Source organism: Pristiophorus japonicus, chromosome 8 (assembly GCF_044704955.1).
Source record: "Pristiophorus japonicus isolate sPriJap1 chromosome 8, sPriJap1.hap1, whole genome shotgun sequence".
Taxonomy (NCBI): Eukaryota; Metazoa; Chordata; class Chondrichthyes; family Pristiophoridae; genus Pristiophorus; species Pristiophorus japonicus.
Window position 1 is genome coordinate 173,508,302 of NC_091984.1, and position 13,701 is coordinate 173,522,002.

Sequence of the window (13,701 nt, forward strand, 5' to 3'; positions counted from 1 at the left end):
CTCCTTCCCCTTCTCACCCTGGCTCGCTGCACCCCACTACTGGGACCCGCAGCCTCGGAAGGTGTGAAACCATGGAATGTCCCACCAACACTCAAACCACTAGTCACGGAAGGGGCTGGCACCTCAATGAGCGGCACCTCCTCCAAAGTCAGTACAACAGTGGGGGCTTCATCCAGCTCCATCCCCTCCTCCTCACCCTCACCCCCATGTTCTTGGTCTGGAGGGTTGGATTGGAAGATGTTCTTCTCTTCAGGCTCATCCTCGTCTGAATCTTCTTCTGAATCATCAGGGTTGGCCTCAAGTTCTGCAAAAGATTACAGAACAGACAAATGGTTAGCAGCAGAGGAGGGAGCAGGGTGGGTGGCATGAGTAGGCTCACACATCACAGACCAGGCAGCAGGCTGATTTGAAGGACCATGATGAATTTGCAGGACTTATCCTCTCCCTCAAGTGTGGGCCCAGGTTGTGCAGTGGTGGTTGCTTTTTTCCAGGCAGGACCCATCAAAGCAGCGACCCTCTCTTCCAAGGGTGTCAGTGGCTGCAGATTTGTCGGGCCTCCTCCTGTTCCGAGTTCTTTCCTTTTTATTATGTGTCACCTTCCTCTGCAAAGATGAAAACGCAACTTTTTAGAGAGGGTGTCTTTCTGCTGGGTGGGACATGTACAGCTGGTCACATTTACAATTGCAATTCCATTAAATAAATGAAAATATTACTTACACTAACTACTTGACCAAGGTCCTGCCATTTCTTTTTACACTGGCCTCCAGATCTCATGGTGGTCACCATTGAACAGTAATCTTCTGCAACTTGGTTCCAGCGTTTCTTTATTTCTTTGGGTGGAACTTTTATGTGACCTGTGCTGGTGTCCAGCTCCTGCCACCTGTTCTCAATCACAGTAACTAGTGCCTCCACTTCATCCTGCAAGAAATTCTTGGTCCTTGCACCGCGTTACATCTTGTACTGCTCCAGCTGCGATTTTCCCAATGCTCTCACACAGCACTCCTTCTCACACACACAACTGGCTCTTTAAAAATGGCTGATTGCCAAATCCGAGCTGTACTGAGCATGCGCGTCCATTGCATCGACGTCAAAAATTTAATTTTTTTTCCCGCGCATGTGCGGAAGGTGCGGCTTAGTTTTTCGGCGCAGACAGCAGGCTCCACCCCCCGAGGTGACTGGACACGCTGCACGGCGCCAAATTCGAATTATACATCGGGGAAAGTTTGGCAAAATATATCTGGCGCAATTCTGGCCTAGAAAACCTGGCGTAACTCTGGCAATACGCCAGAAAACGGGCTTGGGGAAAATTGAGCCCATTATTAATATAACCAATCAGCTTGTGATAATGTGATTGAAATGGAAGAACACTAATAAGAGGGCCAGCTTGTCGTCTCTACTGCAGGGGACTGGATTATCAATGCAAATCAGCCACCAGCCAGCCAATCAGCTCCTGACCCTACCAAACATTCTGAAAACACAATTATGAGCAACTTCATTCACAAGCCCTTCTAATTCTTCAATATATGTAGAAAAGATGCTTCCACTTGTGGAGGAGTCAAAAACTAGGGGCTGTAAATACAATATAGTCATTATATTATGCCTGTGTTATTATTTATCATACCTTCATTCATGCCTTTGTTACCTCTAGACTTGATTACTCCAACTCACTCCTGGCTGGCCTCCCACATTCTACCCTACGTAAACTTGAGGTGATCCAAAACTCAGCAGCCCGTGTTCTAACTCGCAACAAGTCCCACTCACCCATCACCCCTGTGCTTTCTGACCTACATTGGCTCCCAGTTAAGCAACGCCTCGATTTCAAAATTCTCATCCTTGTTTACAAATCACTCCGTGGCCTTGCCCTTTCCTATCTCTCTAATCTTTTTCAGCCCCACAACCCCACAAGATGTCTGCGCTCCTCAAATTCTGGCCTCTTGAAAATCTCTCATTATAACTGCTCAACCATCGGCGGCCGTGCCTTCAACTGTTTCGACCATAAGCTCGGGAACTCTCTCCCTAAACCTCTCTACCTCTCTTTCCTCCTTTAAGACGCTCCTTAAAACCTACCTCTTTGACCGAGCTTTTGGTCAGCTGCCTTAATTTCTTCTTTTGTGGCTCGGTGTCAAATTTATCTGTTTTGTCTTATAGCACTGCTGTTGAAGGGCCTTGGGATGTTTTACTGCATTAAAGGCGCTATATAAATAAAAGTTATTATTATAATAATAAATTGAATAAAGAATTCAGGCGTAACTCATTTCCCCAGAGAGTGGTTAGAATGTTGAACTTGCTACCACATGGCATACTGGTAACGAATAGCATAGATGTCTTTAAGGGGAAAGTAGATAGGTAAATGAGGGAGACAGGAATAGAAGGTTATGATGATAGGGTTAGATGAAATATGGTGGTAGGAGGCTCGTGTAGAGCATAAACTCCAGCATAGACCAGTTGGGCCGAATGGTCTTTTTCTGTGCTGTAAATTCTATGTAATAGCCTTTGTGTTGAATCTAAGTATTTGGACTTTGATCTAAGACTGTCAGTTAGTTGCTGCAGAGTCTCGAAGTGTTTGTTACCAGTGCCACCCACCGTTGCCTGACCCCACCAGAGCTCTAAGGTCACCTGGGATGCAACTGAAACTGAACTGAAGAATTGGCCAATACCCTGAAGAATATATCCCAGAATACGAAGTGTCTGAGTACAGTGGTGTCAACCAAGCCAGATCAAATACACAATGGAGCATCTTTATCATGACGAGCAAAGACTCACAGCTTGTCCAGGTCTCACATTAACATTTTGATGAGGCACAATTGGAATAACTCTGGGACAAGCATCCTGACTGATTTTCAAATCAAATCAAATCTCCAGGGAATATAACTCAGGATTACCCATCTTGTGTCTGTCATCCCAGGCAAAATCATAGTGAAGTGTCACTATTACCAAATTTAATGGCAGGACCTTTGCGAGGTTTTCCTTGTACTACCTTGCACCTGCCCTACCTCCCCTTAAATATCAGGGCTGGTACTTCACTGCCTAGAAGCCGTGAATGTTGCTTTAACCCCAACTCTCTGCCTTCTACCTCTCAACCAATCCATGCCATGAGGCTGCCTCCAATTCCACACACTTCAGTTTTGGTTAGCCATCTTCTGTGCATAATCTTATCCAATGTCTTTTGAAAGTTTATCTGTATGCATCCACCAACTCAGTGACTTCTATTAGCCAATTAATTACTTTTGAAGTATAGCCACTGTTGTTATGTAAGTGAACACTGCAGCCAATATTCTAACTTGGATGGACAGAAATTCAGGCACAGTGGGCCCATGATTTCCTGCGAACACCTCTCCTTGCCAGGATCGGGGAATCGACCCTTAAACTGTAAATGCAGCCAAAGCAATGATTTGTATTTGTGGGAAGAGATAAAGTAAAAAAAGCCCAGGGCTCTTACTCCTGATCACTATCCAATGGCCTGTGTCTATAGTATGAATGTCTGGACCTTGCCTCAGGACAGGCCAGTCTCAGTACACACATGAAGAATGCTCCAAATTGGCTTGGTCACTACCCTTAGAATTGTATCATACATGAGCCGAGCGGCACCTTCACGAGGGGGCAGTGGGTGGGACGGGGGGTAGGGCAGAAGGATAGGGGAAAAACTATTTCCAAATTCAGATTAGAAAATCATATTTACCCATGTTCTGAATCTGCATAAAGCCAACCATCCCACCCAAAGATTCTCTCTGCCGGTTAATTTCAGGTTAAACATTTTTAAATAAGAGGAAGGCGAGGAAAGGGGACACAGGTTTAAGATAATTGGCAAAAGAACCAGAGGGGGGGATGAGGAGAAATGTTTTGACACATCGAGTTGTTATGATCCGGAATGCACTGCCTGAAAGAATGGCTGAAGCAGATTTCATCCTAACTTTCAAAAGGGGATGTGATGTATACTTGAAAATAAAAATCTGCAGGGCTATGGGGAAAGAGTGGAGGAGTGGGACTAATTGGATAGCTCTTTCAAAGAGCTCTTTCATAGGCACAATCAGCTGAATGACCTCCATCTATGCTATAAGGTCCAATGAATAAAGGCGATTTGGATTCATGTCCTTTCCTGTTAGCGGTGGGAAGAAGAGGTTGGGTCGCGATATTTTACTTTTAAATAACGATGGGATCTCCCATAGCATTGCTCATGGATCGAAATTTGTATAAATAAATTGAAGGTATAACTAAAAGGGGAGAGCAGAGACATAGACTGCAGCACTGAGGAGGCTGGGCTAGGAGCTGGGGTGAGCCGATGTGACCTCACATCCAGTGATGTATGGGTAGCTCTTCCTTTACACCTAGGTGTCAGCTGTGGCTCAGTGCTACCACAACTGAGAGATTTCAGCTGTTGGGAAAGATTGAACAGGTTCGGGCTTGCTTCTGAATCAGAAGGTTGTGAGTTTAAGTCCCGCTCCAGAGACTTGAGCACATAATACAGTCTGGCACCACTGTGCAGTACTGAGGGAATGTTGCATTGTTGGAGATGCTGTCTTTCGGATGAAATGTTAAACACAGGCCCAGTGGGCTCTCATAGGTGGACGCAAAAGAACCCACGGCACTATTCAAAGATCGGGGGATTTCTCCCTGGTGTCCTGGCCAATATTTGTCAAATGATGTGCTCATTTATTTCATTTCTGTTTGTGGGAGTTTGTTGCGCACAATTAGGTTGCAGCAGTTCCTGCATTATGTCTCATCCGAAAGCCAGCACTGGAAAGCCAGGCTAGATTTTGTGCTCACGTCGCTGGAATGGGACATGAATCCACGACCTTCTGTCTCAGAGTGAGAGTGCTACCAACTGAGCCATGATTGATACCTTTATAACCAGTCCTGAACTGGCAAGTACCCAAAAAGTGACTGATCACTAGCTGCACAAAGTCACATGATGCAATCTCCCGGAATACGTCCAACCAGAGTTTGCAAACCGACTTGAAACTGGACACAGTTTGTTTTGCGAAGGTCCTTGTCGTTATCCAAACTAATAGGGATAAAACATCTGGTTGCAGATGTCGCAATTCAGTTGACCCAGATATACAAGTTCCCCTTCCAAACAGGGGATTCCAATGTACCAGATCACTTTCCATTGTACAGAATTAATGAGCTAACAAATGTTTAATGTTCATCCAGGAATAATATTTATCCAAATTATTGTGTGTATGTGCCAGACACCAGATTGTGCATGCGAATGTGAGAATGATCAGAGCAATGCTTTATGGAGAACCAGTAGCTTAGTTAAAATGGCATCTTATAGATTTCCTTGGTTGCTCAGTGGGTAAATGTACTGCATTGAGTGGGACAGAGCCAAACAAAGCATAAAGTCTTATAATTAACTGACCTCAGCCAAGGCTGAGTCGGGTGCTACTATCGGCCTAAGAGCCACTGTACAAGGGAAGGAAAAATCAACTATTCTGTTGCTCAAACGCAATTTTGCTAGTCGTGTGACTAGTAGTTGCCTGCCTTGGTTCTTAAGTTAAATATCAAATGGCACAGTAGACAATGGTGGTACCGTTAATGTTTGTTTAATACAGAAGTACAAGACTCACCACTTATACTTTATAGTTACCCAATAGATCCCCAAATGATCAGTCTGTCCTACTTCCGCCGAGTGTTACTCCTAGGTCCTCACTATGGCCTGTCCGAACCTGTCTATCCTTATACCCTCCTTTTCATACATAACTAGTCGAGTTGGTGCCTGTAAGTCTGAGGTGATCAGGATCTTTTCTGCTGAAATTGACAGTGCATACTCGGTCTTTGTGTTGGGGGAAATTGGCTCCGCTTTGGCTGCCCAGACTGGTGACCTTATGGCCTGGACTTCCACATTCCTCCCTTTGATCAATCATCATATATATATAATAATTTAATCACAGTAGGGTTTCGGCTTCGATACGGGGTCCTCTTTGTACTTATCCTCTTCTTTCAATATTAATAATTTCTTTGTTTCCAATTCTCATAGGTCTCAACGGGTGAGTGCAGAAGCTTGGTTTGGGTATCGGGCAAATTTGTGTTCTGTAATGATGGGTCCTTTTGGTGGCGGTGAAACAATAAATCCCATTTCCCAAATAGGCGCTCCTGACGAATGTTTGGGCCTTCACATTCAGTGGTCAGAGTACAGTTCTTGGCGGTGCTGGTCTTGAAACCACACTTTATAGTGTTTGCGCAGCTGGCATCCATCTGGTGGATGGGGTTCCTTGTTCGAGGTCAGACTCTGAATTTGGGTATTATTGATCCAGGTGGGGACTCTTTGGTTTCCTGCAGGTTTTCCTGTAATTATTCTATCATCCAGTTTCCATAACTTGCGCCTGAGTTTGGTTCTCTGCTTTCTTGGCAACATTGATTAATTGGTTGATAGTCTGAGCGTGACTTTCCAATATGGTGACCATTCTTTTCTCCAGCTTACCGTCATTTTGTTCCCCGCCTCCGTTACCTGTCTCTGATTATTATTTAAACTATTTAAAACCTGCTTTATTTATCCAGTCAATCCCTTTATCTTAGCGTTCAGATTAGTAATATCTAAGGTATTGCCCCGTACGCTGTATCTATGTCATTTGCAATGCATCTTTTCCGCCTACTCTTACTTTCCGTCTTATTCGGTCCTATTTCTTGTCTCAACAGTTGTGAAGTCAGGTCCTGATACAATTTCCTTAAATTGTACGGGCACCAGGTGGGCAACTGAATATTACTTATGTTAAGTACAACAGGTATCAACTCATACTGTACATTGTCGTCAAATTACAGTATAAACAAACACACAAAACACAAAAATGTTCTGATTCCACCCTGTAGGATAATAAAATACAGTATCAGTTGCTGTCCTTATGGAGTAGGTCTTTTCAATCTCCTTGAACCCGGGGCGGAGCCAGGCAATGGTATTGGATGGTTTCTGGTCCACGCGACTGTGTTCCTTTCTCTCTCTGGGAACCATCGTTCTCGCTTCCTTCTCCTGGCCGGGGTGGGGTGGGGGGTGACTCAAGATGTGAGACTCATAGCTTCGAAACTTCATGACAAACCGTCTGTCAGACTTGGTGCCGTCTCATCGTGGGGGGGCACAGACTTCGTCAGGTGTCCCTGGGGCGGGTACCTGGTCATCTTCTCAATCATTACCTTCTTCTTTGGTGGCTTCCACTGAATTACTTGCAGCCTCTAAATTTTGGATAGATGGCAAGAAGGGTATTATACCTTGGGCTGGGATCGGGTTAGTTGCTGGGTCGGGTGGGGCGAGCCCTGTCTCTTCTGAATCTAACATGACGTGGTACATGTGACTGTTTATTTTCCCAAAGGGTTTTAGTTGGTTAAAGTGGTGCCACTTATACTTCCCTTGTCCATCCATGACCTTGAACACTGAGGTGCTAGCCTTTTCCATTATACTAAATGGTCCGGCATATTTAGGGGCAAGGAAAGTTCCTTCCTTCTGGATTTTTACCATTAATTGGTCTCCGATTTTTCGTTCCCATGGGTGTACCTTTCCATCAAAGTAGGCCATACTTTTTTTTAATGTTTGTTTCCTAATTTCACTGCAGCAGCCATTCTAGCAGCTTCCAAATACCTGGTCAAGTCTGACATGTATTTCTCTGAGGACAGGGAAGTTTTCTGGATCTCGTTCAAATTTAATCCCATGAAGGTTTGAACACCTCTCATGACCCTTCCGGTCATTAGCTCATGGGGTGAATAGCCTGTAGAGGCTACCACTGTGTTTCGGATGGCTATTAATACATAAGGGAGGACCTTGTTCCAGGCCGTGTGGTTCTGCTGTACTAATTTTTGTAACATTGTTTTTAATGTCCGATTCATGCGCTCTACCACTCCACTTGATTCCGGGTGGTAGGCGATATGGAATTTCTGTTTTACCCCTGCCAATTGCATGACCTGCTGCATAACTTGTCCCATGAAATGTGTTTCCTGGCCAGAATCGATGCCCTCTGGCAATCCCCATCTGGAGAACACTTCTTCCATAAGTATTTTTGCAGTTGTGGCGGCCGAATTATTGTTAGTTGGAAATGCTTCGATCCATTTGGAGAATACGTCCACCACTAGTAGGATGTATTTCTTACCACTGGGACAGGTGGGTAAAGGTCTTATATAGTCTATCTGAAGTTGAGTCCAAGGGCCCTTGCCCTGTCTAGTATGTCCTCATTCTGCCTGATTTTTGTACTGTATCACATTGTTCTGGGCTCATATCAGACAGTTTTTGACATACCCTTCCACTTCTTGCTGTATTCGAGACCACCAGCATAGCTCCTTCAATTTAGCCATGGTCCTATCTATTCCCTGATGCCCATTGATCCTGTAGTTCGGGGAAGGGGGTCATCTCTGAAGGGTTAAAAGTGAACGTTTTCATGCAACACACCCGCGCATCATATGTTCCAGTGGTTACCTCGAATTACTGCATTAAGTCTGACATTTTCCATATACATCTATTGGCCGGGTCATAGGCTAAATTATAAATTCTCATAAAATCAATTCCTACAATATCTGTCTCTCCCATGACAGGTGGAGTAGATAGGCATGAATGTTGAAAGAAATAGTGTCCCAATCCTATCTCTAATGGCTTAGTGAAGGTTGCCATTAGGCTATGGCCAGTAAAGCCACTAAGCAAGATTTTCTGGTCACTCATTTCGTCGTGTGTGAATTGGTGTTTACTATTGAGGCAGGTTCTAGATCCTCCTGTGTCCCATAACCTGCTGCCTCAGGACCCTCGTAACCTGGCTTCCCTCCTTTCGGGAGTCTACAATCCCTGCTCTAGTGTCCCAAATTCCCACAGTTATAATACACTTGGGATTGGCCCGCATTATTTGACTCTTGACAAGGTGTTGCTTTCTGTTTGTACAGAGCGTTGCCTTTTTTTTCCGCATTTTATCACTTCGACAAACACGCATACTAATGCTTGGTACCACGCATACCAATAACTTACACATTAGAATGGTTCTCTCTTTCATGCATAATAGCAGTACACACCCCTTTCTCCACTGGTCACATTCTTGAATTGGTCTGAAAATTTTAATTTTAAAATACCAAATATATGTGATTGCCTCATGTCCGGAACTAGAGGTTTTTCACACAATTTAAACCAACCAAAATTCCACTATGGCCATAATTAACCTCAATAACTCCAAATGAATTCAAACCAATTTCAAACTAACCAGTGCATTGAAAAAAACTATACAGGCACACACACGCACTTAAAGACAAGTTAAAAACCATCCACATGCTTTTAACTTTACCATTCACACTGTAACATCAGAGGTTTTTAGTCCAGCTTTTCTCCACCGTGCCCATGTCTGGGGGCTGTCTGATATGCATGCACTCGACCCTTTTGTACTGTGAGTTTGGGATTTTTCTGGTACTCTCTCCATGCACTAGTCATGCGCCTAATAATCCTTGCTTCTGTGTGGGTCTCATCAGAGGCTTCAAAATGCTTTACCAATGCTTTAACATGAGAATTGGCATGGGAACATAAGGTTTTCCGCCACTGTGAATTTAGGGCGTCTGCCAAGGCTGTTCTATCTAAACCTGCCCCAAAGACGGTTGTAAATACAACCCACAATCTTCCTGCATAGGTGACAGGGTGTTCCTGGTCTCCCTGTTTAAATTGGGCCATTTCATCTACTGGGTTTTTACTATCTACTCCAGCGACTGTCTCCACAGCTACCCACATGTCAGTTAGGGTGCCTGTGCCTCGTTGTTGTTCTCAGGGGAGAGCTCCGAAATTAATGGGCCCCACACATAGGGATATAAATTTAACCATCTCCACTTCGTCTAAACCACCCGTTACTGCGGTCTGGTCTGCAACTGCTCTCCATAAGTGGTAGTTCTTCCCGTCGAACGGGGTCACTTCCTTAGCTAAATCCTTCAACTGGGTTATGGAGGTTACATATGTGGAGGGTGCATTGACATCTGCTCCAGGAGTACGGGTGGTAGTTACGGGGTGCATGGGGATAGGATCACTCCTCGGGGGTCCTGGGTATGGGGTGGGTCATGGCTAGGTGCCTGTGGGGGTGGGCGATACTCCCAGCGGTCCATACCTGAGCTACAATCACCGCCGCAGGGGTCACATTTACATGTCCCTCCCTGGTCCTCCCTATTTTGTCGGAGCACTTGGGGGCCATCTTCCCCAAAAGCCTGCATAACACCCTTTTGCATGATCAATTGGCTTTCTAATTATTTGATAGTTTTCTTGCACTGAGTATGGTCTGCTCTGTTTTCCCTGTCGGTTATGTGAGCCGCTTGAAGGAATCTAAGGCCGGCTGCTAATTCGCAACATTTATTTTCCGACTTAGCTACTTGGTCTTGAGCCTCTGTGCACTTTTGCCTCATTTTCTCCTCACTTTGCTTGCTATTATCTGCCATAGTCATACTAGAGGCCAAATGCAACGTATGGAGTCTTTTTATCGCTTTGGAGAGTCTCAATTTGATTAGCGTGCTCCACCAATTTGAGCCTCAATCCCCTAACTTCGTCTGTCAATTTTCCTACGTCTGTCTGACGTCCTGATTTTTCGTGCTCACATTGCTTTTGTAAAGTTTATTTGAGGTCTCTCTGCTTAAGTAATTCTGCATAACATGCTGCCAGTAAGACACATTTAGACTCCCTCCTTTTCTTTTCCTTTTTAGCTTTGTCGAAGAATGAGTCTCCTCCGGGAAATCCGGATGAGATTGTTTCAAGCCATCCCCTGAACTGGTTAAACTGCTCTTCCCACGACTGGGAGATTCCACCTTTTCCTGCCATTTCTCCTATGTCTTTCCTATAGTTTTAACTCAGAATCGTCTCATCTGGGTCGCCACTGTTGCTCGAACGGCAATTTTGCTAGTCGTGTGACTAGTAGTTGCCTGCGTCGGTTCTTGAGTTAAATACTAAATGACACACTAGACAATGGCGGTACCATTAATGTTCATTTAATACAGAAGAAGTACAAGACTCACCACTTATACTTTATAGTTGCCCAATAGGTCCCCAGATGATCAGTCCTTCCTAACACTGCTCTGTCAAGGATCTCTTCCCTGGTGCCTACTTCTGCCGAGTGTTACTCCTAGGTCCTCGCTATGGCCTGTCCGAACCTGTCTATCTTTATACCCTCCTTTTCATGCCTAACTCTTCGAGTTGGTGTGTGTAAGTCTAAGGTGATCAGGGTCTTTCCTGCTGTCGAGTTGGTGCCAGTAAGTCTGAGGTGATCAGGTCTTTCCTGCTGAAATTGACAGTGCATACTCGGTCTTTATGTTGGGGGAAATTGGCTCCGCTTTAGCTGCCCAGACCGGTGACCTTATGGCCAGTACTTCCACAATTCCCATTCCTTATTGCTACCCATGGATATTACATAGCATATACAGCACAGAAACGGGCCATTCAGCCCAACCAGTCTGTGCTGATGTTTATACTCCACACCAGTCCCTTCCCATTCCGTCTGCCTCCTCTCAGCCTTTCGGCCTATCTTTCTATTCCCCTTTCTCTCATGTACTCGTCTAGTGTCATTTTGAAGGTCCACTCTTTGAGTAAAGAAATATCTCCTAATTTCCCTATTGGATTTATTAGTAACTATCTTGTATTTATGGCTCCTAGTTTTGGATTCTCCCACAAGTGGCAACATTCTCTCCACCCCTACCCTGTCCAACCCATTTATAATTTTAAAGACCTCTATCAGGTCGCCTCCAAAGTCTTCTCTTTTCTAAAGAAAAATGCCCCAATCTATTCAATCTTTCCCAATAGGTGTAATCTTTGTAAACCTTTTTTGCACTTTCTCCAGTACTTCTATGTCTGTTTTTTGTATGGAGACCAGAACTGTACACAGTACTCTAAGTGTGGCCTGACCAGGGTCCGATACAAGTTCAACATAACTTCACTACTTTTGAATTCTATACGCCTAGAAATAAATCCGAGTGCTTTGTTAGGATTTTTAATTGCTTTGTTGACCTGTGACGCTGCCTTTGATGATTTGTTCACCTGTATCCCTAGATCCCTTTGCTCTTCTACACCATTCAGCTTTTAAACATTTTGTAAGGTGCAAGTGATGTTTCTGTTTTTCCTACCAAAATGTATCACCTCACATTTATCTATGTTAAAGTTCAATTGTCACATAACTACTCAGTCTGCAAGTGTTCTAATGTCCTTTTGTATTATATTGCATTCATCCTCAGGGTTAGCTACATCCCCAGTTTGGCATCATCTGCATATTTCGATATTGAGTTTCTTGTTCCTAAGTCCAAATCATTGATGTAAACTATGAATAACAATGGTCCCAGCACTGATCCTTGCAGAACACCACTTTCTACCTTCCTCCAATCTGATAACTACCATTTACCCTTACTCACTGCTTTCTATTTTATTGCCAATTTGCTATCCATTCAGCTATTTGCCCCCTGACTCCACATACCCTAACATTCCTCATGAGCCTACTTTGTGGTACCTTATCAAAGACCTTTTGACAATATAAGCTGGAATATGTGTATGTATGAATGTTTGGGAAGAACAGGACCGGTACTAATTGGTCAGTTGTTTCAAAGAGCAGAGTCAATGGGCCGAATGGCCTCCTTCTGTGCTGTATGATTCTATGAAATTCTAAATCTCAACGCCAGCAACCTGAGGTATCCACACTCTGGGTCACGAGTTCAAATCCCACCATAACAAGTTATGGAGCTAAATCTAATACATCAAACCTACTGAACCCTAATGTAACTGTATTCTAACAAGTGTCAGCACCTTCAGAGAAAAGGGGAAGCTGAGCGAGCAGGAACGTCTCGAGAGGTGCCGAACCATGATCTTTAAAGGTGAGAGTGCAGTTAGAAAAGGCCATAAAAAGACAAATGGGATTCTGGGTTTTATTCAGAGGGGATTTCAATATAATAGTAAGGAGCTAATGTTGGTTGGGCCACAGTTGGTAGTGTTGTGTGCTGTTCTGGCCACCCCATTACAGAAAGGATATTAGATTTGTAGAAAGGGGAAATTGAAGATTCACCAAGAATGAGAGATTATGGAGTAAAAATTCCCATGTGCCGCTCATTGGCTTGCACTGGGAGAAAATATTGCAAAATTGTGCACTCCCTGCCAAATAAATGTACAACTGAGGCTGGGAGTGCGTAAATTTGAGATGTGAGATGCTTGTGAATGCCAAGAGATGGACCATTGGGATTAGTTGTTAAGAAAGCCTTGTAAAGTTGTGGCCTTCAATGATGCTGCGCTTGTTTTACAGGTGTAAAACGGGCACAAAACCTTCCAATACGGCGGCCGCGTGCATGTGCACATTTGGATGTCAGAAGTGCTCTGCCCACCATATTGATACAGGTTGAACCTCTCCAGTCCGGCACCCTCGGGACCTGACCGGTGCCACACCAAAGAATTTTCCGTACCACGGGATTGTCACGCCGACCCCAGACCCCAAACTTAAAAGTCCCACTGTAAGCAAAGCTTCCAGACAGGTTTCTGCTCCATTCACTGGAATCCACAGCAGATTCCAGTCGATATGAGGTGCCATGCAGCTGTTGAACAGAGTTCTCAGTTAAAAAAAGCAAAACCAAACAACACAGAAGCATTAACAGTTAAAAAGGAATAAAGTGCACTGCTGACCTGGGGCTGGCAGCTCCTCCTCTCCCCGCCATCTCCGGTGCTGCCCCCCAGGTCAGGCCGGCACGCTGCGTCCTTGGAGCGGCCACTCCCCGCTCCCACTCCCTGCTCCCACTCCCTCCCACCACCCC